We start from the raw sequence: 24,589 nt of genomic DNA on the forward strand, positions 1-24,589 counted from the left end.
TACCAGGTTTTCTTAAGTGAGCATAGTGAAGCGTTCTCCTTTGATTCCTTTGAAGAAAGCTTAAGTTCAATCATCCCCTGTCTCCAAACATTTTACGCTGAAAATGAAAATAATCCAGAGGCAGGAAAACACAAATTGCCTATGTCTTAAAAACAAACAAAAACTACTCAAAGTTTGCCGAAGATGAAGGCTAAGCAGTATGTTGAACTAACTCCCTCAAAACTATGGAGCCCATCAATAAATCCATGTATAAAGCCATAAGTCAATTACTGTGAGAAAGCAATTGGCCATATTTTCAAAGTCAGGATACTGCTCTGTCCTCATTTCTAAGCTATTTGTACAAAAGCTGGTTTCCCCTCAACTTTGCTGTGTGCCCCGTAAGGTTGTGACAGTGTCACACGCTCAGCGTCTACAAAATAGCGCCTCCTAGAAAAGTACCTGTGTTTATGATGCCCAAGAATTCAAAACAGTTTATTTGATCTGCTGCACACCATTTGAATTCTACATGACATTTTCTTCCCTGTACTGCAATACAAGTTGGGCATTTAAAACCACTGGAACTGAATTCATCAACATCCTTCTCCTCTAGGTCACGCATCTGAATCTCCCAGGAGACTGTTAGGAAAACAAAAGACAGAAAACTGAATGGCTTTTGCCGCGGGCAGGCAAACGTTCCCACCCTCTCAGAACAACTCCAGAACCAGAGCTACCCCGCCATCCTCCCCCGTTCCCGACCCCTGCACTCACAGGAACCAGGAGCTGGCGGGAATGTGGGCCGCGCACGCCGATGCCGGCTGCACGTGGGAGCGAGGGGCGGGAAGACCCCGGTCTCTCACCTGCCAGCAGGGGCCCGAGGGCCAGGCTGCAGGCCAGCAGGAGGCGGGGCGCAATGGCGACGGGGCGCATGGCCGCGCGGTCCCGACGCTCTGTGGACAGAAGCTGCTCGGCTCAGCGCGGCCGTGCGAGGGCGCGAGGCGCCGGCCCTTCGCTGTCCCCACGCGTGCTCCTCGCGAAAGACTGCTCCCACCTGTGCCGGGGAACCTCCGCCCACCGGCTCCTTTCCACAGGGCGTGAGGTGCAGGCCACGCCGGAGCCAGCAGAGCGAGCGGCCGCCCCGTCTGCTGCCACGGCTCCGCCAACCCAAACCCGCCAACCTGCCCAGATACACTGCGCACGCGCAAATCGTGGGGGCGGGCCTCGCGGCTGGCTAGTAGCTCCCATTGGCCGTCACTTCCGGCTCTTCCTGCTCTCTCGGAGCCTGGGCCAATGAAGTTCCGGCGGCTGCAGGCCCACGTGACGGAAGAACCTGAAGGGCTGTTTCCTGAGCTGCGAGAGCTGGGCGGGCTCGCAGGCCTTCGAAGCCCTGGCTCGCGGGCGCCGTTCCCCTCCGCCCTCGAGAGGCCGGCCTGTTCCCTGCCCGCCCTTAGCGCCTGAGGAGAGGGTGCCTGGGAAGTCCGGTGCTGGCCTCTCAGGGGTCAGTGCGTGCAGCGCGGCTGTGGGCCGCGGAGGAGCTCGTCAGGCCCACCCGGCCGGCCTGCTCAGCTGGTCCGCAGCCGCGCGGTGCCTGGGACAGACGCGTGTCGCCCGCGGGCGTCGAAGCCGGCAGGACCCCCGTGGACGGGAGTGCAGGAGTGTAGGAAGCCTTCCTGTTCCCATGGCTGCTGTGAGGCCTCGCTTCTCCGGCAGTTGTGGAAACCGTGCTCCTTTGTGGAAGCACCCTGAGTATCTGTGGAAAGGTAAGTGGGAGCGGAGCGTGCGATATATTTATAGAGCAGTGTAATCGGCCCGTAAGCGGAGGGAGCTCTCGTCACAGCCTCCGCCATGGCCGAACGTGAGGACGTGATGCTGATGCCGTCAGTCAGTGACGAACACCGACGCTGCAGGATTAGACTTGCGGAGGGAGCTAAAGAAGTCGAACGTTCAAAAAACTAGGATGGCAGCTGCCAGGGGCTGGAAGGGGAGGAGACGAAGAGGAGTTGAATTCGATGGGTGCAGTTTCAGTTTTGCAAAATGAAAAACTTTTAGAACTGTATAACACACCTAGCAAGTAGAACCAGCAGTGCTCTAAACATCCTGCAGCGCATAAGACAGCCCCTTCCCAACCGCAAGAAAGAATTACCTGGCCCAGTGTGAAGAAGGCCCACCTTGAGAAACCCTCTGTTTGCCCGGTCAACTCAAGACCACTGAGGACAAAGCTGTAGGCTGATACAGTGATGTTTCTTGGTTCGAGGAACTGTGGGGGCACCTCCCTAAAGACTTAGGACAGCATAATAATGTGACTGTATAGCGAGTGTGTGCAGACAGCCTCTGTTTGTCTCTTTAACCATCACCTTTACTCAAATGCACAGTAGAGCCCATGGCAGGGAGGGGAAACATACAGTGAGCACAGCTGAAAGCGGTCCAGGAGAGTAGAGTTAAATGGCGGCACATTTCTAAAAGGTTAGGTGGTAGATGCTTCAGTCTTGGGGAAGGTTTTGGTAGTTGTTCAGGGATTTTTTTTTTTTAGCCTTTTCTGAGTCTTCCCCATATACCCCCCATCCCCTCATTTTCTTCTTAGGAAGAAGTATCTTCTGTGCCTGAAGTTTGCAGTTCAGTGGTTTCTGGAGTTCAGCTTCCTGCATCTTTAGATCTTGGCATTCCCCATCTGTAAGAGAGCTAGGATTCCCCATGTTTCTTCTTTTCTTCTTCTTCTTCTTTTTAAAGTTTTCTGTTTTGTTTCTATTTTTTTTTTAAAAGACATTTATTTATTTGAAAGTCAGAGTTACACAGAGAGAGGAGAGGTGGGGGGAGGGGTGTCTTCCATCTGCTGGTTCACTCCCCAGATGGCTGCAATGGCTGGAGCTGCACCGATCCAAAGCCAGAATCCAGGAGCTTCTTCTGGGTCTCCCACGTGGGTACAGGGGCCCAAGGACTTGAGCCATCTTCCACTGTATTCCCAGGCCACGGCAGAGAACTGGATTGGAAGTGGAGTAGTCGGGTCTCGAACCGGTGGTCATATGGGATGCCGGTGCTTCAGGCTAGGGCGTTAACCCACTGTGCCACAATGCTGGACCGCTACTGTTTTTCCTACTTTGTATGTGATGTTTTCTGTGTGTTCTTCAATTTATGCTGATTTCGCTACAGTCTGTATGGACTGAGATTCATCATTTAAAGCTTTGTACCAAACCTCTTTCGTAATCAAAATAATTAATATTTGGCTGTATATTTCTACTCTCACCTAATGTCAAGCTGGAATGGTCCTCAGAGACGGGTAAGACGCTCAGCATCCTGTACCAACCTAAGACAGGGCTCTAGGCCAAGCTGCCAGAGTTACCAATGACAGGTAAGGACAGAGATGACTGAGGGCAACCTAAGACAGAGGCCATTCTCAAATAAAAAAAGGGGAGATGTAGGCAGCCCGTAAACAAGTCATAGACAAGTCAAGGTCAGTCTTGGCTTGTGGAATTCCTGGGATGAGACAGGCACATACTCCCATGTTGAAGGAGAATGATCAAAAAAGAACACTCTGCTAAAATTAACTATGCTATGACTGTGCTGTAGAAAGCCCGATAAGTTGCTTGCATGTGTTGTTAACGTCTGTGTTGCCTTGAGCTGTAGCTAGTTGTGTATAAAATATCACTGAGACTAGAATGAACGACCCTTGATCAGCTTTGTTGTCTTGGCTCCATTCTCTGCGCCCTTGTCCCTCTTTTCATTCCCACTCCCTCCTTCAGGTTCTGTTCGACTGGTGCAGCTGGCCCGCACAGTTAGGGATATCTTAAGGTTGTTGAAATTGATTATGGTATCTCTTTTTGGCATCTGCTTTGTGTCACTTAAGCCTTGGAGAAGTAAAAGCATGGCCTATTTTGGAGGTCCGAGGCTGCGTTCAGGGACTATCCATTCTTCCTCCCTTCTTTTTCCTCTTTCATACCCACCTAACATTCCTTCCTCTCCTCCATGTTTTCTTTTCTTTGATATTGGTTGAGACACTGCAGTGTGTCCATGCAATATCAGGCACTGTGGAATACAGTAAACTGAGAAACATAGACTCCCTGCTCTCATGAGGCTTACTGTACCATGAGAATATAGATTTAATTGAGGGACTGAGGGCTAGGAAGGAACTGGGAACATGTGGAAAGGAATCTGCTTTTGTTTGGATGTCAGATATGGCTGCCTTGTGGGGACAATACCTGAGCTTAGAAAGGGAGGATGTGTAGTACTTAAGCACAGAGGAGTGAGCAGTATCCCAGACAGAGGATCAGCTCTGGTAATGACCTGGAAGCAGGAAGGAACAGGGGAGAGAGCTATGGAGGAGTGAGATGAGGACAAGGAGGCTGAGCTCTGCTGGACTTTGTAGACAACGGAAAATATGATATGCAATAATGTAGTTGTTCTTTAATGACTAATGTATTTTTACTATGTGTGAAATGCAAGCACAAAACTACTTGCCCTCATGGAGCTTACTTTGTCATAGGGGAAGGTGGGCAGGAAGTAATTAAAGAATATGTTAGCTGATGATATATGTGAAGAGCCATGCTAAAGGGATTTATTTATTTTTCCAAAGAAACTTTTTATTTAAGAAACACAAACTTTATGCATTTCATAAGTACAACTTTAGGAATATAGTGATTCTTCCCATCCACCCACATTCCCACCCCTCCTCTTCTTCCCTTTCCCATTCCCAGTCCCATTCTCCACTAAGATTTATTTTCAATTGACTTTACACATAGAAGACCAACTCTATGCTAAGAAAAGGGTTCAACAATTTTCACCAAAAAAAGGAAAAAAGAAAAAATGCTCCGCAACAGTGGAGACAAGAGCTGTTCAAAGTCACTGCATCTTGAAGTTAATTCCACTTTTTTTTTAGAAACTTAATTAATTTTAAAGAAGCACCAAGAATGATAACATCTTTTATAAGCACAGACATAACTATAACTTATGAGACATCAGCGTTTCCTCCACTTAATACATTAAAAGAAAGTAAGTCCTTGAGAACAAGTTTTACCATTAAGGAAGCACCTAGGGAAACAAGCAATGGAGTTGGACACTTAGGCATAACTAAAACTTATGAGACAAAGAATATCTTCCACTTAATACACTGAAATGAAATAAAGCTTTGAGAACAAGTTTTACTGTTAATTCTCAAATAAAACTCTTTGAGGACACAGATCCTGCATGGGAAGTTAGTGCACAGTGACTCCTATTGTTAATTTAGCAATTACCACTCCTATGTATGATGTCAGTGATCACCCGAGGCTCTTGACATGAGCTGCCTAGGCTATGGAAGTCTTTTGAATCCACAAACTGTTAGTGTTTAGACAAGGCCATAAGCAAAGTGGAAGTTCTCTCCTCCCTTTAGAGAAAAGTACCTCCTTCTTTGATGACCATTTCTTTCCTCTGGGGTCTCACTCAGCGAGGTCCTTCATGTAGGACAGTTTTTGCCATAGTGTCTTGGCTTTCCATGCCTAAAATGCTCTCGTGGGCTTTTCAGCCAGACCAGAATGACTAAAGTGCTGATTCTGAGGTGAGGTCAGAATATTATTAGCTGGCGATATATGGTAAGAGCTATGCTAAAGGGATTTAGTGAAGGTTAAGGAGTAGGGTTGGTACATGCATTTAGATTTGTATTTAGAGATCCTTTTGGTTACTTCTTGGAAAATAAGCTGTGTATGTGTATGTGGGGGTGAGGAAAGAAAAGAGGCAGGAAGATCTGTTTGGAAATTACCACATCATCCCAGTGTAAGGAATGACTATTTAGAAATTCTTGCATCTTTTAGATAAGGAATATTTGGATCATGGTGTTAGTGGCAGTGGTTTTTTTTTTTTTTTTTTTTGACAGGCAGAGTGGATATATAGAGAGAGACAGAGAGAAAGGTCTTCCTTTTCTGTTGGTTCACCCCCCAATGGCCGCTACGGCCAGCATGTTGTGGCCGGCACACCACGCTGATCCGAGGCCAGGAGCCAGGTGCTTCTCCTGGTCTCCCATGCGGGTGCAGGGCCCAAGGACTTGGGCCATCCTCCACTGCACTCCCAGGCCACAGCACAGAGTTGGGCTGGAAGAGGGGCAACTGGGAAAGAATCTGGTGCCCCGACTGGGACTAGAACCCAGGGTGCTGGCACCGCAGGTGGTGCTGGCCTGGTAGTGTTCTGGAGGAGTGTACCCTGTGGAAAGAAAGGTATTTGCATGGATACGACTTGGCGAGGGTTCAGCTATGGGAGGTGATGGAGACCTGTTGACTTTGTAGGACATTGACTTGGTTACCAGCTCTAGGCTTGAGTTTGAAGGTGAGGTTAGGACTTTGATTCCTGGCATGATGGATTTGAAATACTTTTGAGAGATCCAGTAGGCACACTGATGTAGTGTTGGGCACATGATGAAAAGTTTGGAGGAGACATCTGGCTGGTCTCTCTGCATGGCTGACTTTGGTGTCAGAAGTGAACTGAAGCCATGGACTTGAATGGGATAGACCAGAGAGAATGTGGGCTGAGAAGAGAAGTGTCTAGCAGAGAAATGGGAAGACCTTCATCACTTAGTAGGAAAAAGTAGACCAGTGGTAAGATTAAAACCAGGAACATGGTGTCACTGCCAACGAGAGAAGATTTTCAAAAAGGGTAAGCTAAAAACATAACTGATACTGTTAGGATTATTTAAGAAAATATTCTTTGAAATCATCTCTTCATTCAACAAATGTTTATTAGTTAGATTTCATGTCCCAGCCATGCTTCTCAGAGCCCAGAATACAGCATTTACAAAGCAAAGCCTTGGCCCTCCTGAACAGAGTATTATAATGGAGAAAATAAATGATAAATCTATAAATGGGATTGGAGGAAACTGGATGGGGTTGGAATGCTGTCTTGGACAGGGTAATCAGTATGGTCACACTTGAGTGGTTCCTAAATGAAGTGAAGGAGAAAGCCCCCAGGCCTAGTGTCTCTGTGTTGAAGGACCCTGAAATTGCAATGTGTTTAGGAATGTTGAGCAACAGTAGCTCATTCATGGCATGACTGGAGGAGAGTGAAGAAGGAGAGGGTGCTAGGAAAGAAGATTGGGGAAGTGATCAGGGATAAAGGGCTTTTAGGGCCCTTTGGATTTTACTGTGTTGAGAAGGGAAGCTGTTGTGCATCCATTGTACCAAAATTATGAGCTACACTGCAGTGCTCAAGGGAGGGCTGAAGCTGAACTCAACTGGAGTTTCTTGATGGAGAGGAGTAAGGGTGGATTCAGGTCTTTGGGATAACTCTGAGGAAGGAGCAGGATGGTGACTGAAGGGAGGCAGGGCTACCGCTTTTACTTCTCTGCACGTGGACTTGGGGCTTGGCTTCTTGTTCAGGTCGGAAATCCTAGAACAGGATTCTGGAGTCACGGAGGATCTTCTGTCTCTGTACCCGTGCATGTGACTGAACTTAGGACTGAAGTGTTTGTTTCCAGCCTCTCTCCTGGTTTTTTAATTTTTAATTTAATTTAATTTTTTTATTTGAAAGGCAAAGAGGAGAGTGGCAGGGAGGGAGAGGGGGAGAGGGAAGAAGAAGCGAGAGATCTTCTATCCACTGGTTCATGGTCAAAGCCAGGGCTTGAAGCTCCATGGGGTCTCCTGATGGGGGCAGGGGCCTCCCCAGGTGCGTTAGTAGGGAGCTGGTTTGAAAGTAGAGAAGTCAGGGCTTGCACTGTTGCACCTGTGGGATACAGACCTAGCAAATGGCCGCTGGTGCCCTTCAGCACAGTGGCAGCCCTCCCTGTTCCCTGGTTTTAAGCCTACCCTTTGCTAGTACCTTCTTCATTGCCCCCATCACTTCCTTGTTCCTGAGGCTGTAGATGACAGGGTTAAGCATGGGCATGAGAACAGTATAGAAGACAGACACTACATCATCCTGGCCAGGTGAGTGGTAGCATGTGGGCAACATGTAGGTGTAGACAAGGGGCCCATAGAAGAGGTTGACAACTGTTAAGTGGGAGGAGCAGGTGGCCAGGGCCTTCTGATGCCCCTCTATAGAGTGCATCCAGAGCACAGCTGCCAGGATGAGGGCATAGGAGCTGGTGATGAATGGAATGGGTACCAGGAGCACTACCACCCCAGTCACAAAGAGCACCTCCTTTTAAGCCTCAGTGTCTGCACAGGCCAACATCAGCAACGAGGGCACTTCACAAAAGAAGTGGGCAATTTTCCGTGAGCCGCAGTAGGGAAATTGCAGGGTCATAGAGGTCTGGATAGAGGCATTGAGGGACCCTCCAAGCCAGGAGGCCACAACCATGAGCAGACAGACCCAGCAGCTCATGAGCACTGGGTAGCGCAGAGGGTTGCAAATGGCCACGTAGCAGTCATAGGCCATGAGGGCCAGCAGGAGGCACTCCACAGCTCCCAGGAACATGAAGAAAAACATTTGTGCCCCACAGCCCTCAAACGAGATGCTCGTCCAACTGTCATCTTGGGGACAGTGACTGAAGTAAAGAAGATGTCCAGGAAGGACAGCTGGCTGAGAAGGAAGTACATGGGCGTGTGGAGCCGGGCATCGGCCCAGATCAGGAGGACCATGGAGGTGTTGCCGGCCATGGTGAGGAGGTAGATCAACACTACCATGCCGAAGAGGAACAGGTGCATCTGACTGTTGTTAAAAAGGCTGGTCAGGACAAAGCCAGAGGCAGAGGAGTAGTTCCAGGGCTGTCTGCCCACTTCCTGCCAATCCTCACTGTGGGGAGGAAAGTGAACCGGCTCACAAAGGGCAGAAAAACAGTCACTCAGAGACAGGGAGGGGCGATGGATGAAGATGCAGAAGGTCAATGGCTGGAGAGCCTGACAAGAGCAGCAGAAGTCCTCTGAGATGCTCTTGTGCATTTCTGTGGGGTCGACATTATTTTGTAATGAAAAATTACATGAAAACATGATTGCAGCAGAGCAGTGCTCAGAGGGAAATTTATAACTTCATGTGTGGGCTAGAAAGAGGAGACAGTGAAAACCAGTGACCTAAATTTCCACTTCCAAAAGCTAGAGAAATAACAGCATATTATAGTGCTCTGAGTTTTGTAAAATATGCAGTGATATTTCTGGTACTTAAATAAGCAAGTGAATGCACAAATAAAAATTAAAACCCTTGTTCTTATGCCTAATTGGAAAACTACACCCACAGACATGCAGATTATTTTGTTGAAAAGTCTTACTTCTGTGAGGGTCTAGGTGGTAGATTTCTCTCACAAATAGATGGAATCTGGAGACTGGTGCTGTGGCACAGCAGATTAAGTTGATGCTGCAATGCTGACATCCCACATCTGAGCATTGCTTTGAGTGTTGGCTGCTCCATTTCTGATCCAGCTCCATGCTGATGTGCCTGGGAAAGCAATGGAAGGTGACCCAATTACTTGGGTCCCTGACTCGTATGTAGGAGACAGGATAGAATCCTGGGCTCTTAGCTTCTGCTTAACCCAGTCCCAGTTATTGTGGCCATTTAGGGAGTGAACCAGCATATAGAACATCTCGTTCTCTGTCTTTCTCTCTCTCTGTCACTTCACTTTGCCTTTATAATGAATACAATACATCTTAGAAAAATAGTTGGAACCATTGGTCTGGCCAGCAGGTGAATTTTTCCAGCTGGAAGACTTGTGCTGTGCACTTTCCTCTTGTTGCCTTGGTTCTCTGGAGTCTCAGCCTTGCACTTCTGTGCTCAGGTGCAGAAACTTGCCCTCTGAAAGTGTGCCTTGCATGTGCAATCTGATGGATCCCATACCAACTGCACCTTCCTGCCTCCTTTCCCCCTGTGTTTTAACTTAAAAAAACTTTCCAGAAATGACCATGATATTTTTACATGTTAAAGGAGCATAGTATAAATCTATACATGTATCAGTGTGCAACGTTTGAATAAAGGTAGCTAGTATTTTCCATTCCTTGAACGTTTATCATTTCTAGGCCTTGCTTTATTAGGTTCCTGCCATCTGAGACACTACCCCTGCCCTCAGTCACCCCATATAGCCCAGAACCTGCCAACGTCGTCACACTGTCCTCACTCCTCCCTTCCTTACTGTGAAAACCACAGAACAGGCTTTTGCCTGCCACGTCTCCACTCTTCTGCCTCCTGACTGCCCCTCCTGCTTTCCCATGCAGCCTGTGTGGCATGCCATGCTGCTTCCTCTTAGGGGCCCTGACTGACAAACCATCTCTCTGTGGCATTGTCTTCTGAGTTGCTGCCCTCACCATATCTGAATGAAGGCAAAATCCCAGGTTCATTTTAAAATATTTTCCCAAAAAGAATGTCCTTGCATCATTCTGGTTTGGGCTCCTTGTAGGCGCATGTCTTGCTTGGTGTCTCAGATGACTCAGAACCAGTGGATTTTGTGTCCAACACCTTCCCCCACCACGATTTTATTGTTGAGGAGTGTGGGCCTTGTGCAGAAAACTCTTCCATTCAATTATTTTTGGATCAACAAACACTGACTTTCTAGGCAAGATCCAAAGTCCTCTGACTGTTCTGGCACAATTGGCATTTTGCAGTGGGTGGTTTCATGCACAGTCCTGCACCTTGCAAGGTATTCAGCAGCATCCGACGGCCTTACTTTCTAGATGCTAATAGAAACCCTCTGGCTATGACAACCAAAATGGTTTTCAGACATCACCCAATGTCCCCATCAGGCCGAAGTCACCCTTGGTGGGGAACCTCTACATCCTGTTTGTCACCTTTCCCATCATTTCATTTCCTTCTCCCCCTCTCCTCTGAGCCACCTGTTTGATGTCTGTAATATTTTGACCTTTATTTCGCCGAATGTTCTTTGCTGGCTTTACCCAACTTAAAGCACTAAGATTCAGCACCTACTCTCTGGAGCCTGGCTGCTGGGGTAGAAGCCCCAGCTCCACCATTTCCAAACTATTTGGTTGGACAGGCCCCTCAGCCTCAGGTTCTTTATCTTGAAAATTGTTAGGAGTGTTGGATGCACCAAATGGTTAATACATGTGGAGTGCTTGGGGGGAGCCATGTGCCATTTGGGAAGAACTGCTAGTAATATCAGTACTGTTACCACTATGATAACCCCAGCTTCTGCTTGGCCCTATAAAAGAGATCCTCGTGTCCATTTTTCAGGGTTATTATAAGTATTGGTTGAGAATGGTGATGCTGTGCCTTTCCTGTAACAGGTGTACAATAAACATCAGAACTCTTCCTTTCCTCATTTAAGCAAATGTGTGTTGCACAATAATCACACAATCCACACGTATACCTCCATGCAAAAGTCCCCTAGCCTCTCCCTCTTAGAGATCTTTTAGAAGAGGGGAGTGTTTGTTGTGATTGGGTGGGTTCGAACCTCTGCTGCACATGGAATCTCTCCATGTAGACTGCAGATTTCTTGCAGCAAGGGACTGTTTCCTGCTTTCTGTGACCTTCTGCATACAATGTGGTGCACAGTGGCCTCAGCCAATGCTGGAGGACTGACTATAAGTGTGTGTGGTGAGCAGGCAAAAGAAACACGCTTACCAGAAGGAACATCGCCATCTCTGTCGCTGCCCTCTGCCTTGGCCATCTGCACCCAACACCCGCTCTGCAGGGCGGTGCCTTGGTGCCTGCTCTCAGAAATGTTTCCTCAGTTGTCTTGGCACTGTTGAGTTTTCTTCTCATGGCAGTTTCTCAGGATTGCAATGAATGTAGGATGTGTGCCTGTGCAGGTATGTATGTATGAGTTTACATGTACATTTTGTGTGTACATATGTGTGCATGGGGTGTCTGAATCATATTTAGGTGGATTTGCTTTCTTTCTCACTGTCTTTCAGAGGAAGAGAATATGTGTTTCTACCCCAGTGTCTTTCAGCATGCCCACATCAGAAATGCCAGTAGTCGTCACTGAAGTGCTTTAGAATGAAGGAAAAGGAAGAAGTCCTGGACACAAATGATCGATTCTGGGTGGGGAGTTATATCCAGCACCAGACTTTCCTTTTTACTCTCTGGCTCTCCTGTTATGATTCAATTATATTTTATGTCCCTACAGTTTGGCTGATTTTCATAAAGCACAAACTTAATTTTTCAACTGAGGATATATCTCTATGGGAAAGGCAGTGATAACCTAAAAAAAAAAGTCACCTACTAGATGGCCAGAGACTCTAACTGCTGGGAGTTCGACAGAAGAGAAGCTATGGAATTGCCTTTCCGTGACTTCCCATGGTGGTCAGTTTTGGGGCTGCAAGCACAGGGCACAGGGCAGGAGTTGAGTGACTGCCCATCTCTTGTACCTCCCACTGTGTACTCACCTCACATTGACCTGATCCACAGCCTCCATCAGGAATCTCTGTCTCTTGTTGGTGTTTTTCTTTCTTCTGTGTCCTTGTTCTCCTGGCTGGGGCTCAGAAGCCTGGTGAGGTCCCTGGGGAAGTTCACATGGAAACTGTGACATTTGTCTCCTACACAGAGCACCTCCAGAATCTTCCCACTTTCCTCCTAGGGCTGCCTCTTCTCATGGTACCGCTTTTAGGGGAGCTGCAGTCTGTTTAGTGTTCCTATTTGTAATTGTGTTTGCCCCCTTTCCCTATGTGAGGACAGTAGGAGTACCTGATCCTGAGGAGTGCTCACGATTAGCCCTGGTGTTGAGTCCTAGAGGATGCATGTGCTGGGAGCTCATGTCCCTTAGTCCCAAATCTTCACATCACAGACGAGGTAAAGGTGTCTAGAGCAGAGGTCTCCAGACCTGTCCATTCAAATGATCTGGGGAGCTCAAAATAATAATAATAATAGCAAAGCCTACTCCTCACTGTTTGGAAGAGTTGAAAGATTTCCAGGTGATTGTAACATGCAGCTAATCTGGGAACAGCTAACTTAGGGGTCTCAATGACACAGGAACACAGGAACAACAGCGGTGCCAACCAGATGCACCTCCTAGGCTCCTTAGGCAAAGGGTGGTCCCTGGATCAAGTGCCTCCTTAGGCTCTACCTTGGGCTCAATTCTGGAACTCTGGGTGGGGCTCAGAAGGTGGAGAGCACAAGCCCTCCAGGTGAAATGATTGAGAGCAGTTGTAGGGACCAGGACTGTAGCCCAGAGGTTCTTAGGATGGGTTTGCCCCAGGGAACACTTGGGAGGGTCAGAAGACAATTTTGGTTGTCACAGTGAGGTCATGGGGGTTGATAATGGCACTGAATGAGAAGAGGGCAGGAAGTTGTTAACACCCTGCAATGCACGGAATAGGCACAGAGCAAATTTAACCAGCCCAAAGATGCACAGTACCATAGCTGAGAAAGCCAGCTCTTGACCTGCTCTTGTTTCCTTGAGTGAATTTTGTCTCCCCCAAGCTGGTGTTCACCAAGGGTATTTCTGTTGTGTCCTGTGCAACAGTCAGGTGAGAAATGCATGTTGTGGCAGCTGAGTAAGGCTGCATGGGGTTCATTGAAGGAAACCTTCACTAATTCTAGCTGAAAAGGAAAGACTGGAGTCAAAGGAGATTCTTTGGAAGGCACAAAAACTCACATCATTCATATCAACAAAACAACCTGAGCTTGGGGTTTGAGGATGCATTCAGACATGGTGAGGTGTTCCCTAAACCAGCTGAGCAACTTGGCACAAGCAGCCAACTCCCTGAAGAATATCTGGGACTGTGAGAAGATTGGTCGTCCTTTCCACTTGGTTGCACACATGGCACTATGCATGGAAACACAGTCTAGGATAGCAGTGGCTGCCTTGTTGTCACTTGTGATTGGCCAGGCATGCAGGCGTACACCTTCCGGATAGGTTAACGCCGGCGAGACCTCGGAGACACCAGACGCGTTTATCGGCTTTTCAGCTTCCACTTTATTTTTCAGCAGACTCGCATTACATGTTGCGAACGCCCGCCGTCTTCGCCTCCTCCAACCCTCTTATATATCCCGCCCTGTTACCGGCATTCATTCACAACTCCTTCATTCACCACTCCCGCTTATTACTCGCGTTCATTCACAGCTCCCACCTGTTACCGGCGTTCATTCACAACTCCGCCTTTTACCAGCGTTCATTCATAACTCCCGCCCACCATCCACCTATTTATATATGATTCACGGAAAACATGTTACCAACTCAGCAAGAGTAAGTGTGGGAAACATGCAATAACAGGATGCTTAAAGTCAAAACAGGATCTTGCAATTAGCAACGGGCAGGGTGGAAAAAGCCCAGCACTAAACTTCTTGTGCTTGTACATGTCTGGAGGGGCACAGCTGGCCAGGCTGTCCCGTTCCCCGACACAGGCAAACACCTGGTTTGTGGGTGGAATTTCCACAGTTCTGCTGACTTGCTTAGTGTCTATAACCATGGCCAAAATCAGAACTCAGTGACAGGTTGACAACAAGGATGACTGACCTGTAAGTCATGTTGTCATCTGTGAAACAGGGCTGGGAGAGGGGAGGTAGGCATCTTTTTGTTCCATAATTTAAGCTGGCATTGGGATTTCTCAGCTCTGCAGTCTCTGGACACACAGACGGCTCTAATATATCCACTAGCCAGCCTACTGTGTGCTGGGACTGTGCCCGGTGTGACTTTTACAGATGAACAGAAAGCCAGGATTCAGAGGTTGCAGAGGCATGGGTTCTAGCTCCTTCTGATCCCATGCCAGTACTTGTTTTGACCCCATTCCAACTTCCCCGAAATCTGACATCTGCAAAATTGGTGAGGGACTGGCCACTAAGTGGCAGTCTAGTTCAAATAATTATTTTATAATGCCAGTTAGCTTCCTTTAGTTCCATGCTACATAATTCCAGATGCTGCTCAGGTAAAACCTAAAAGGAAACATCTAAAGGAACTGCACACACAGCACCAAGAAGAAGTGGACCACAGCCCAGTCCTTGTCTCCAGACCCCCAGCTTAGTTCTGGAGCAGAGGCCCCGTGGTTAATGAGCATGAGGGGGATGCGCTTACAGGGAGAAGGGGCTCTGGCACAGAGTACTGTCTCTAATGTAGGACATGGAGGAAGGTGATGGCTGTTCATCCTTTGGGAATCTTTACAAATGTGGGTGGGGGGTCCTCACCTGGGCAGACACCTGGGGCCCTGCTGTTCTTCTGGATGAGTTTTTCAAAACTGAAAGCCACTCATTCTCTCTCCCAGGTTCTCAAGTGTTTCCTAGGGTTTCCTGTGCAGGTAGTTAGGTGACTTCACAAAGGAGGCACAGCATAGATTTTAGTGACTTCTAGATAGGAACCAGTATCAAGATCTGAGGCAAAGTCTGTGGTTTCTGGAGAAGCTGGGGCTCCACTGGAAACAGTGCCCCAGCTGTGTGCCATCCTTTGGGGTGCCAGGGCCCCCAGGCTATTGTTCCAAGCCATTATATATGCCAGGTTCTTTGGGATGGGCTTGGTGCATGTTAACAGCTACATCAGTACACATGGCATCTTGGTGTCTGGGGGAAACTGCATGCCACCTGCCAATTATTTATTTTTATTTTATTTTATTTATTTTTTGACAGAGTGGACAGTGAGAGAGAGAGACAGAGAAAAAGGTCTTCCTTTTGCTGTTGGTTCACCCTCCAATGGCCCCCGTGGCCGGCGCGCTGCGGCCGGCGCACCGCCCTGATCCGAAGGCAGGAGCCAGGTGCTTCTTCTGGTCTCTCATGGGGTGCAGGGCCCAAGCACTTGGGCCATCCTCCACTGCACTCCCGGGCCATAGCAGAGAGCTGGCCTGGAAGAGGGGCAACCGGGACAGAATCCGGCGCCCCGACCGGGACTAGAACCTGGTGTGCCGGCGCCGCTAGGTGGAGGATTAGTCTATTGAGCCGAGGCACTGGCCCCACCTGCCAATTAGATAGGAAGGGCCTGTCTCCTGTCCTCTCCCCTTCTTTCATGGCATCTACTAAAACCGGTTTCAGTTCTAGTTTCATTTTTGTCCTGTTGTTTTATTTCTTAATTGAAAGTGAGTTAGAGTGGGAAGCAAGCTAGTATTTATTTTCCATTTTGTGTTAGATGTGTAAGTAATATTATGCAAGAAGTAATTGTTCATTACTTTGTATATGAAGACACAAAAATTTTGACAGTTAACGAGCTTAATGGTCAAGATCATGATTTCAGCAAATGGTGGATCTGAGAATGAGCCCAGATCTGGGTCACCACAAACTCCATGGCCTCATGGTCTGCTGAGTGGCCAGTGTGTGTTACACCTGTGCCAGACTTACACTTGGGAATGCCAGCTATGTCAGCATGCATGGATGCCCACAACATGACTTTGGTGGCATGTATACACAGACCTAGTAAATTGACATTTTAGATCAAGTCAACACATTAGTTCAGTGAAAAAATATGACCTTGGCCTCTTTCTCAAAATCAGATGCATGGTTATTTTATGAACAATAAATGGTACCCTGTGTTTGAAGAGTACAAAAGAGATGACAAAATGTGGCCCGTACCCAGTGCCTCATTCTCAATTGCTCTGTCATTCTCAAAGCAGCCATGCATCAGACAGGCAAACCCTCCCTACTCCTAAGCCATGAATACCAAGATGAACTGGGTGATGATTCTTTGCCATATCTGCCAAGTGTATTCATTTTTTTAAACCACATTTAAGCTTGTTCTGTTGCTGCAGAATTTTTATTTGTTGATGCTTTTACTCACTCAACTTGTATTTATTGATCATTGTGTTCTGATGGCAGTGTTGAACTTCTGATTCCTAGAGCCTGAAGCTGCGTATGGGCCATCCTCCTTTGGAAAATATGGGATCCAGTAACAACCACCATGTTTCTCTTTAAACATCATTGTTGAGAGATTCTCATTGAAACCTGGGTTCCAGGTGCCTAAATCATCCCAGGAAGTACACAAGCAAAGCCCAGGGAGAAAGTGTCTTTATTCTTGTCCAAACATGGACTTGGCCAGGGCTGCTTTCTGTGGTCTCCTGACCCTAATGTACTGTCCTATCAGAAACCTAGTCAACATCTGCTACATCTTTTTCCAAGGAGCCACCAGGGATTTAGAGAGGGAAAAGGAATAATATGAGTTTCTTTTTAAAAAGCTCTCATCTTACCCAGGTGTCAAATTTAGGTTCATGGCTGAAGTACTTTATATTCATTTTTTTAGTTGCATTATTTTTCATTTTATTTGGGGGGGGGAGAAAGAGATCGATTGATCTTCATCCACTGATCATGCCCCAAATGCCCACAATAGATGGGGCTGGGCCTGGCAAAGCTAGGAGTGGGAAACTCCATCTGGGTTTCTCTCATGGGTAGCAAATTTCCAAGTATTTGAGACATCATCTGTTGCCTCCTAGGGTGCACATTAGCAGGAAACTGGAATTGGAAGCAGAACTGGGACTTGAGACCAGGTACTCTGATATGGGATGCTGTGTCCCAAGTGGTGTCTTAACCACTGTGCCAAATGCCTGGACCTCACTCTATGTTTAAAGGCAAGGCTGTGACATCTGTGTTCTCCTTGGTCCACTTTTTTTCTATTCCCTCAAATTCCTTCCTTGCCACCCTCACTGGTTCTTCTGTCTGCAGCTGTCAGCCACCTCTACCATCACTGCCTAATCCCAAATTCAAAGAACTGACTCTTGGGGAGATGCATGTGACTGGGCTTCATATATGCCCTGTGCCCAGGAGATTGGTGCGGGGATCACATTCAGTCCCACTGAACAGGGCACCTGAATGTATGTGTAAGGTGGTTTCCTGCTAAAGTCAGGGAGAACCTTGTTGCTGCTTTGTGCTTGATGCTCTGTGTTTGTTATCAATGTTATTGTTTTGTATTATTTTCTCTAACTACAGTCCTTTAGGGAGGTTTGTCTGTCTGCCTGTCTCTCCAGTAAATAATACTAATCATAGCTGCTATTTGTTGTACACTCACTTGTGTCAATCATTGAGGCAGGAGTCTTGTAGTCTCACGCTAGCCTCATGAAATCTAGATTATTACCTGTGTGGGCCATAGAGAGGCCAGGAAGTTTAATCTATTTTCTGAGCTACATGATTAGTGAGAGCAGAGTCAAGAGTTAAACCAAAGAATGCCATTCCCTAAAGCCTCAGATTTTAAGGATGTGATTTCAAATATGCAACTCTAGAATGTCCTAATTATTGGTGGAGAAATATTTCCCAAAACAAATCAGAAAACAACTTGTCTATCACTGCCTCCATCAGTGAAACCATTTACTCAAACCACTGGGGAAGAGTTGGGTGTTTCCAACAGCAGTTACTGCCTTCCCATGTTGGCTGGTTAGTGTAAGTGCTGGAGGGGTCAGACCCATCAGCCTATCAGTTGGGTAGATTGTCAGAGAGCTGAATGGGTCAAAAGTCAGGGTCTTTCAAAGAAGCCTACAGAAGAAACCCTCCCAAACGTGTTTTTTTTTAGAAGATCAAACTACTTGTGCATACCAAAATTTTGTGTGCACATCAATCTTTGTAACTGTGTAAAGTAAATTAATTATTTCTGGGTATTTAAGTGAAAGCAATTGTAAGATACAGAATCAACCCAGATGTCCATCAACTGATGACTGGATGTAGAAATTATGGTGTGTATACACACACACACACACACACACACACACATGCACTATGGAATACTACTCAGCTGTAAAATAGAAAATGAAATCCTGTCTTTTGCAACAAAATGGATGCACCTGGAAACCATTATACTTAGTGAAATAAGCCAGTCCCAAAAAAGACAGATACCATATGTTTTCCCTGATCTGTGGTAACTAATAGAGTAGCTAAAATGTAATGTATTGGAGTGAAATTGACATTTTGAGATCTGATGGTTGTTTACAGCCCTTGTCTCTACTGTTGAGGAACAGTGTTTTTTTCTTCAGAATATTTGTTGAACTTTTTACTTAGTGTAGGGTTAACCTTATGCGTATGAAGTGAAATGAAATAGCTCTTTGTGAAAATTAGGAGTGGGAATAGGAGAGGGAGGAGGAAGAAGGATGGGAGCATGGGCGGGCAGGAGGGTAGGGTGGGAGTATCGCTATGTTCCTAAATCTGCATATATGAAATTCATGAAATTTGTTTACCTTAAATAAAATTTAAAAAAGGAAAAAGTTAAAGTAATTATTAATAAAGAGAGTAAGGTGTATACTCCCATATATTTTCATGTAGCTGACATTTTATCAGTAAGAAATTAGAAAAAAAAGTCCAGTTACAGAGAAACATATAAATGCATTTTGTTAAGTCCACTCCATGGAGCATTATTAATCCCCTGAGAATTATGTAGGCATACGTGAAGTATGTAGCTTCATGGAGGATATCTTCTGTCAGTGATAAAATGCCAAAGCAGTATATAAAGCTACATAATGACTGGGGTTGGTTCTGTGGTGTAGCTTCTGGTAGGGCTGCCACTGGTGCCCGTATCCCATATGGGAGCTGGTTTGAGTCTCAGACACTGTACTTCTGATCCAGCTCCCTGCTGGTGCCTGGGAGGGCAGAGGAGGATGGCTGACGTGCTTGGGCCCCTGAACCCATGTGAGAGACCCAAGGGAAGCTCCTGGCTCCTGGCTTTGGATCGGCCCAGCTCCAATTGTTGTGGCCCTTTAGGGAGTGAATCGGCAGATCAAGGCCTTTTCTCTCTCTCTGCCTCTCTGTAACTGCTTTTCAATGAATGAATGAATCTTAAAAAAGAAAAAAGCTACATAATGATTAAACCAGTAAAAATGATGCTTTTATTCATGTAGAAAAGAAATGGAAGAAAATTTGAATTTTGGGATGGTATTCCTTTTACTTCTTATTTCTATTATCACTGTAGTACTTCTTAAAAATATGCTACAGCTCATCCCTAAGGAATTGTTGGGATCTTGAAGCTGGTTTCCATACTCCCCTGCACTGGATACAGCAGAGATAATCACTTTTATCTGTCTGACATCATTCTCCAGACTTTGAGTTATGGTGGGGAGCACTGAACCCCAGAAGGTGAAGCACCTTCCTCTGGGTGGTGCAGGTGGTGTCTACTGAGAGCTCAGGATGCTGTCTCTCTGTGTTGTCTCTGATGGATGGAGGAAGGAGATGGACCAATTGCCTGGCCATGTGGACCTGTAGATTGTGAAGCTGTTCTCAGTCTGTGCTCTTTGGAGAAGTCACGGGGTGACCTTAGTATTGCCTGACCTTGGCACTTCTTTCCTGGTCACCTTGCCAGAGCCACAACTTGTGGGAGGCTTGAGCAACAGGAAGGGTCCCTGTGCAGATGGTGAAATTCAGGTAATCAGCTACAGCTGATAACCACACTGTTGGATGGCCTCTGGGACCCACCATCATCAGGGACCTGGGGACCACGGTGCGGAATTCCAAGGCTCTCCTGGGTATTTGTACAATTAGAGAACTTACTACATGCTCACACTTCCATGTAGGGAATCTTTTTAAAGAAAAACACACAATTATGCTATACTTTGACCCCCACAGTTGCACCATTTTGCTTTGGGAGAGTCTCATTCCTCCTCCAGTAGAGGGGTGTGTCTCATGGCTGCCTAGAGAACATGTGCATCTTTGTGTCACTTTTCTCTCTATTGAGTCTTTTAACAACCCTTCAAAAATGTTTTTTGCATTGGTCACATATAAATTTCTTGTTTTGTAACTTTATAGAAAAAATTGAAATTATAAGTTGGCAAATTACAGTCATGACTATTTATAGGGTACATAATGATGCTGTAATTTATTTTTTAAATGAAAGATTTATTTATTTATTTGAAAGTCAGAGTTACACAGAGAGAGAAGGAGAGGCAGCTTTGGTGGAGGGCATTTGTCAACAACATTCAAAGGCAAATGCACCACCTGCTGTCATCAGAAACAAGGACCTGTCAGCTGGGGCAAACAACAGACAGGGCAGGCTGAGGGAGGGAGAGGCTTTCAGGAATAAGGATGTGAAACTCTCCATGGCACCCTGAGAAATCAGGCAGAAGTGTTCATATATTTTTAAAATTTATTTATTTGAAAGGCAGAGTTACAGAGAGACAGAGGCAGAGAAAGAGGGAAGGGGTCTCCCATCTGCTGATTCACTCTCCAGATGGCTGCAACGGCCAGAGCTGCCCCAAACCAAAGCCAGGAGCCAGGAGCTTCTTCCAGGTCTCCCACATGGGTGCAGGGGCCCAGGACTTGGGTCATCTTCCACTGCTTTCCCAGGCCACAGCAGAGAGCTGGATTGGAAATGGAGCAGGTTGGATTCGAACTGGCATCCATATGGGATGCCAGCACTGTAAGTGGCGGCTTTACCTGCTATGCCATAGCACCAAGGCCTTGATAATGTAATTTATGAGTACAATGTAGAATAATTAAATCAGGCCGGCGCTGCGAGTCACTAGGCTAATCCTCTGCCTGCGGCACTGGCACTCTGGGTTCTAGTCCCAGTTGGGGTGTGAGTTCTGTCTTGGTTGCTCCTCTTCTATTCAGCTCTCTGCTGTGGCCTGGGAAGGCAGTGGAGGATGGCCCAAGTGCTTGGGTCCTGAACCCACCTGGGAGACCAGGAGGAAGCACCTGGCTTCTGGCTTCGGATCCACAGAGTGCGCTGGCCATAGTGGCCATTTGTGGGGTGAACCAATGGAAGGAAGACCTTTCTGTCTCTCTCCCTAACTCTGCCTGTAAAAAAAAAAAAAAAAAAAAAAAAGAAACAGAATAATTAAATCAAGCAAATAAGCTTATACATCACCTGAAATACTGATCACATGTTGTGATGAGAACATTTGAAATTTATTTCCAGTGATTTTGTACAATACATTATTATTTACTGTGTTCACCACACAGTCAACATATCTAAAGGAAAAACCCTATTATTCTTCTTGCCTCTGGTAGCAACCATTTAGATTCCACATTTAAGTGAGAACTTGCAGTATTTGTCATATTATCTGTGTCTGGCTTATATCATTTGGCATAATGTTCTCTGATTCTAACAATGTAGTTTTAAATGACAAAATTTCTTTTTTTTTAAAAGCTGAATAGGGGCCAGTGTTGTGGCAGAGCCAGTAAAACCGCCAGCTGCGGTGTCGGTGTCCTGTATGGGTGCTGGTTCATGTCCTGGCTGCTCAGCTTCTGATCCAGTGCCCTGCTGGTGGCCTGGTAAATCAATGGGAGATGAACCAAGTGTTTGGGCTCCTGCCACCCACATGGGAAACCTGGAAGAAGCTCTAGATTTCTGGCTTTGGCCTGGCAGCCATCTGGGGAATGAACCAGTGAATAGAAGATTCCTTTCTCTGTGTCTTCCTTTCTCTCTCTGTAACTCTGACTTTCAAAATAAATCTTTAAAAAGGCTGAATAGTATTTTATTCTGTATATTATACATTTTTATCCATTCACTTATTATATAATACAATATTGATATATTCCATAACTTGGCTATTGTGAACAGTGCTTTGGTTAACATGGAATTGCAGACTTGTCTGACATTCTGACTTCAGATTTTTTGGATAAATACCTGATAGTAGGATTTCCTGGTCATATGGTAATTCCTATTTTTGGTGTTTTTGAGGAAATGGTACCATTTTGTATTATGGCTCTAGTAACTCACATTTCTCCCAACAGGGTGAAACGGTTCCTTTTGCTCCTCACCGTTACCAACGCATGTTAGTTTTTTTTTTTTTTTTTTTGGTTAATAGGCATTCTAACTTGTGTGAAGTGATATCTCATTATGGTCTTAATTCGCATTTCCCAATGAGCATTTTTGTAGCCATTTTTTTTTGAATCAGGTTTATTTTCTTGCTATTGACTTGAGTTCCTTATATATTTTGAATATTAATACCTTATCAGGTTATGGCTTACAAATGTTTTCTCCCAATCCACAAGTCATTCTTCACTGTATTTTTTCCTTTATCATCAAAGTTTGTTAGTTAGATGTGATCTCACTGGTCTTTTCTTGTTTTTAGTACCTGCCCCTTAGGGGTCAAACCTAAAAAAATCATCATCCAAACAGTGGAATATAGATTTTTCCATGTGTTTTCCTTTGGTAGTTTTGTAGTTTTTGGTCTTAGATTTAAGTCTTTAATCCATTGGGGCTGATTTAAATATATATATATATATGAAAATATATATATATGAATGTGTATGATGAGTGTTATATATAGTTAGCAATTTTTCTACATTTGCATATTTGGTTTTCTCCAAACAATTCACTGAAGAGATTGTCATTTCCACAGTATGTGTTTTTTTTTTTTTTTTTTTTTGACAGGCAGAGTGGACAGTGAGAGAGAGAGACAGAGAGAAAGGTCTTCCTTTTTGCCATTGGTTCACTCTCCAATGGCCACCGCGGCCGGCGCGCTGTGGCCAGCGCACCGCGCTGATCCGATGGCAGGAACCAGGAGCCAGGTGCTTTTCCTGGTCTCCCATGGGGTGCAGGGCCCAAGCACTTGGGCCATCCTCCACTGCACTCCCGGGCCACAGCAGAGAGCTGGCCTGGAAGAGGGGCAACCGGGACAGAATCCGGCGCCCCGACCGGGACTAGAACCTGGTGTGCCGGCGCCGCTAGGTGGAGGATTAGCCTAGTGAGCCGTGGCGCCGGCCCACAGTATGTGTTCTTGCCATCTTTGTGGACGATGATTCATATGTGTGTAGGTTTATTTCTGGGTCCTTATTCTCTTCCATTGGTTGATGAATCTGTTTTAATTACAATGGTTTTTTAATATGGGTTGAAATCAGCTAATATGATGCCTCCAGTTTTGCCCATGGTTGCCTTGACTGTTTGGGATATTTTGCGATTCCACATGATTTTTTAGGATTGTTTTTCCTATTTCTATGAAAAATGGTATTGGAGTTTTATTTTGAAGAAATTTCACTGAATTTGTAAATCACTTTAGGTAGTTTAGACATTTTAATAATATGAACACAGGGGGCGGCGCTGTGGAGTAATGAGTGAAGCTGCCTCCTACAGTATGCCCAAATGGTCGCTGGTTGGAGTCCCACCTGCTCCATTTCCAATCCAGCTCTCTGCTGTGGTCTGAGAAAGCAGCGGAAGATGACCCAAGTCCTGGGCTCCTGCACCCATGTGGGAGACCTGGAAGAAGCTCCTGGCTCCTGGCTTTGGATTGGAGCAGCTCTGGCTGTTGCGGCTATCTGGGGAGTGAGTCAGTGGATGGAAGACCTTCTCTTTTTCTGTCTTGAGTCTGCCTCTGTCTCTCTGTAACTCTGCTTTTCAAATAAATAAGTAAGAGAGGGAGGAGATGTACAATTTGGGACATGCTCAATTGGACTTGCCCCAAGTGGTGGAGTTAGAAATGTGCCAGGGGTTTCCAATACAATCCCATCAAGTTTGCATATACCAATGCCATCTCACTAGTCGAAGTGATCAATTTCAGGTCACAATAGATCACAATGATAAGTCTAAGAGATAAAGGGATCACATAAACAAGACTAGTGTCTGCTAATACTAACTGATAAAATAAAAAAAGGGAGAGAACGATCCAACATGGGAAGTGGGATACACAGCAGACTCATAGAATGTCAGATGTCCAAAACCACACTCTGGCCTCAGAATCAGCCCTTAAGGTATTCGGATCTGGCTGAAGAGCCCATGAGAGTATTTTAGGGATGGAAAGCCAAGACACTCTGGCAAAAACAAACAAACAAACAAACAAACAAACAAAACACCTAAATGAAAGATCTCTGCGAGTGAGATCCCAGTAGAAAGAACGGGCCATCAAAGAAGGAGGTACCTTTCTCTGAAGGGAGGAGTGAACTTCCACTTTGACTGTGGCCTTCTTGAAATAAGATCAAAGTTGGCGATCTCAGGGGGCTTCCTTGGCCTTGGCAA

General features: G+C 46.0%; 1 protein-coding gene and 1 pseudogene across 1 annotated transcript in view; one reads left to right on the plus strand and one right to left on the minus strand.

The window, feature by feature from the left end:
* The first annotated feature begins 1,306 nt into the window (after positions 1–1,306).
* The window catches only part of LOC100342421 (olfactory receptor 2M2), a 31,166-nt gene continuing 7,883 nt past the window's right edge, over positions 1,307–24,589 (plus strand). The window contains exon 1 of the mRNA XM_070075746.1: positions 1,307–1,736. The gene's annotated coding sequence lies outside the window, so the exon portion shown is untranslated. The remainder of the gene's footprint in view (positions 1,737–24,589) is intronic.
* LOC108176005 (olfactory receptor 2T27-like) lies at positions 7,139–12,226 on the minus strand (annotated as a pseudogene).

Source organism: Oryctolagus cuniculus, chromosome 6 (genome assembly GCF_964237555.1).
Source record: "Oryctolagus cuniculus chromosome 6, mOryCun1.1, whole genome shotgun sequence".
Taxonomy (NCBI): Eukaryota; Metazoa; Chordata; class Mammalia; order Lagomorpha; family Leporidae; genus Oryctolagus; species Oryctolagus cuniculus.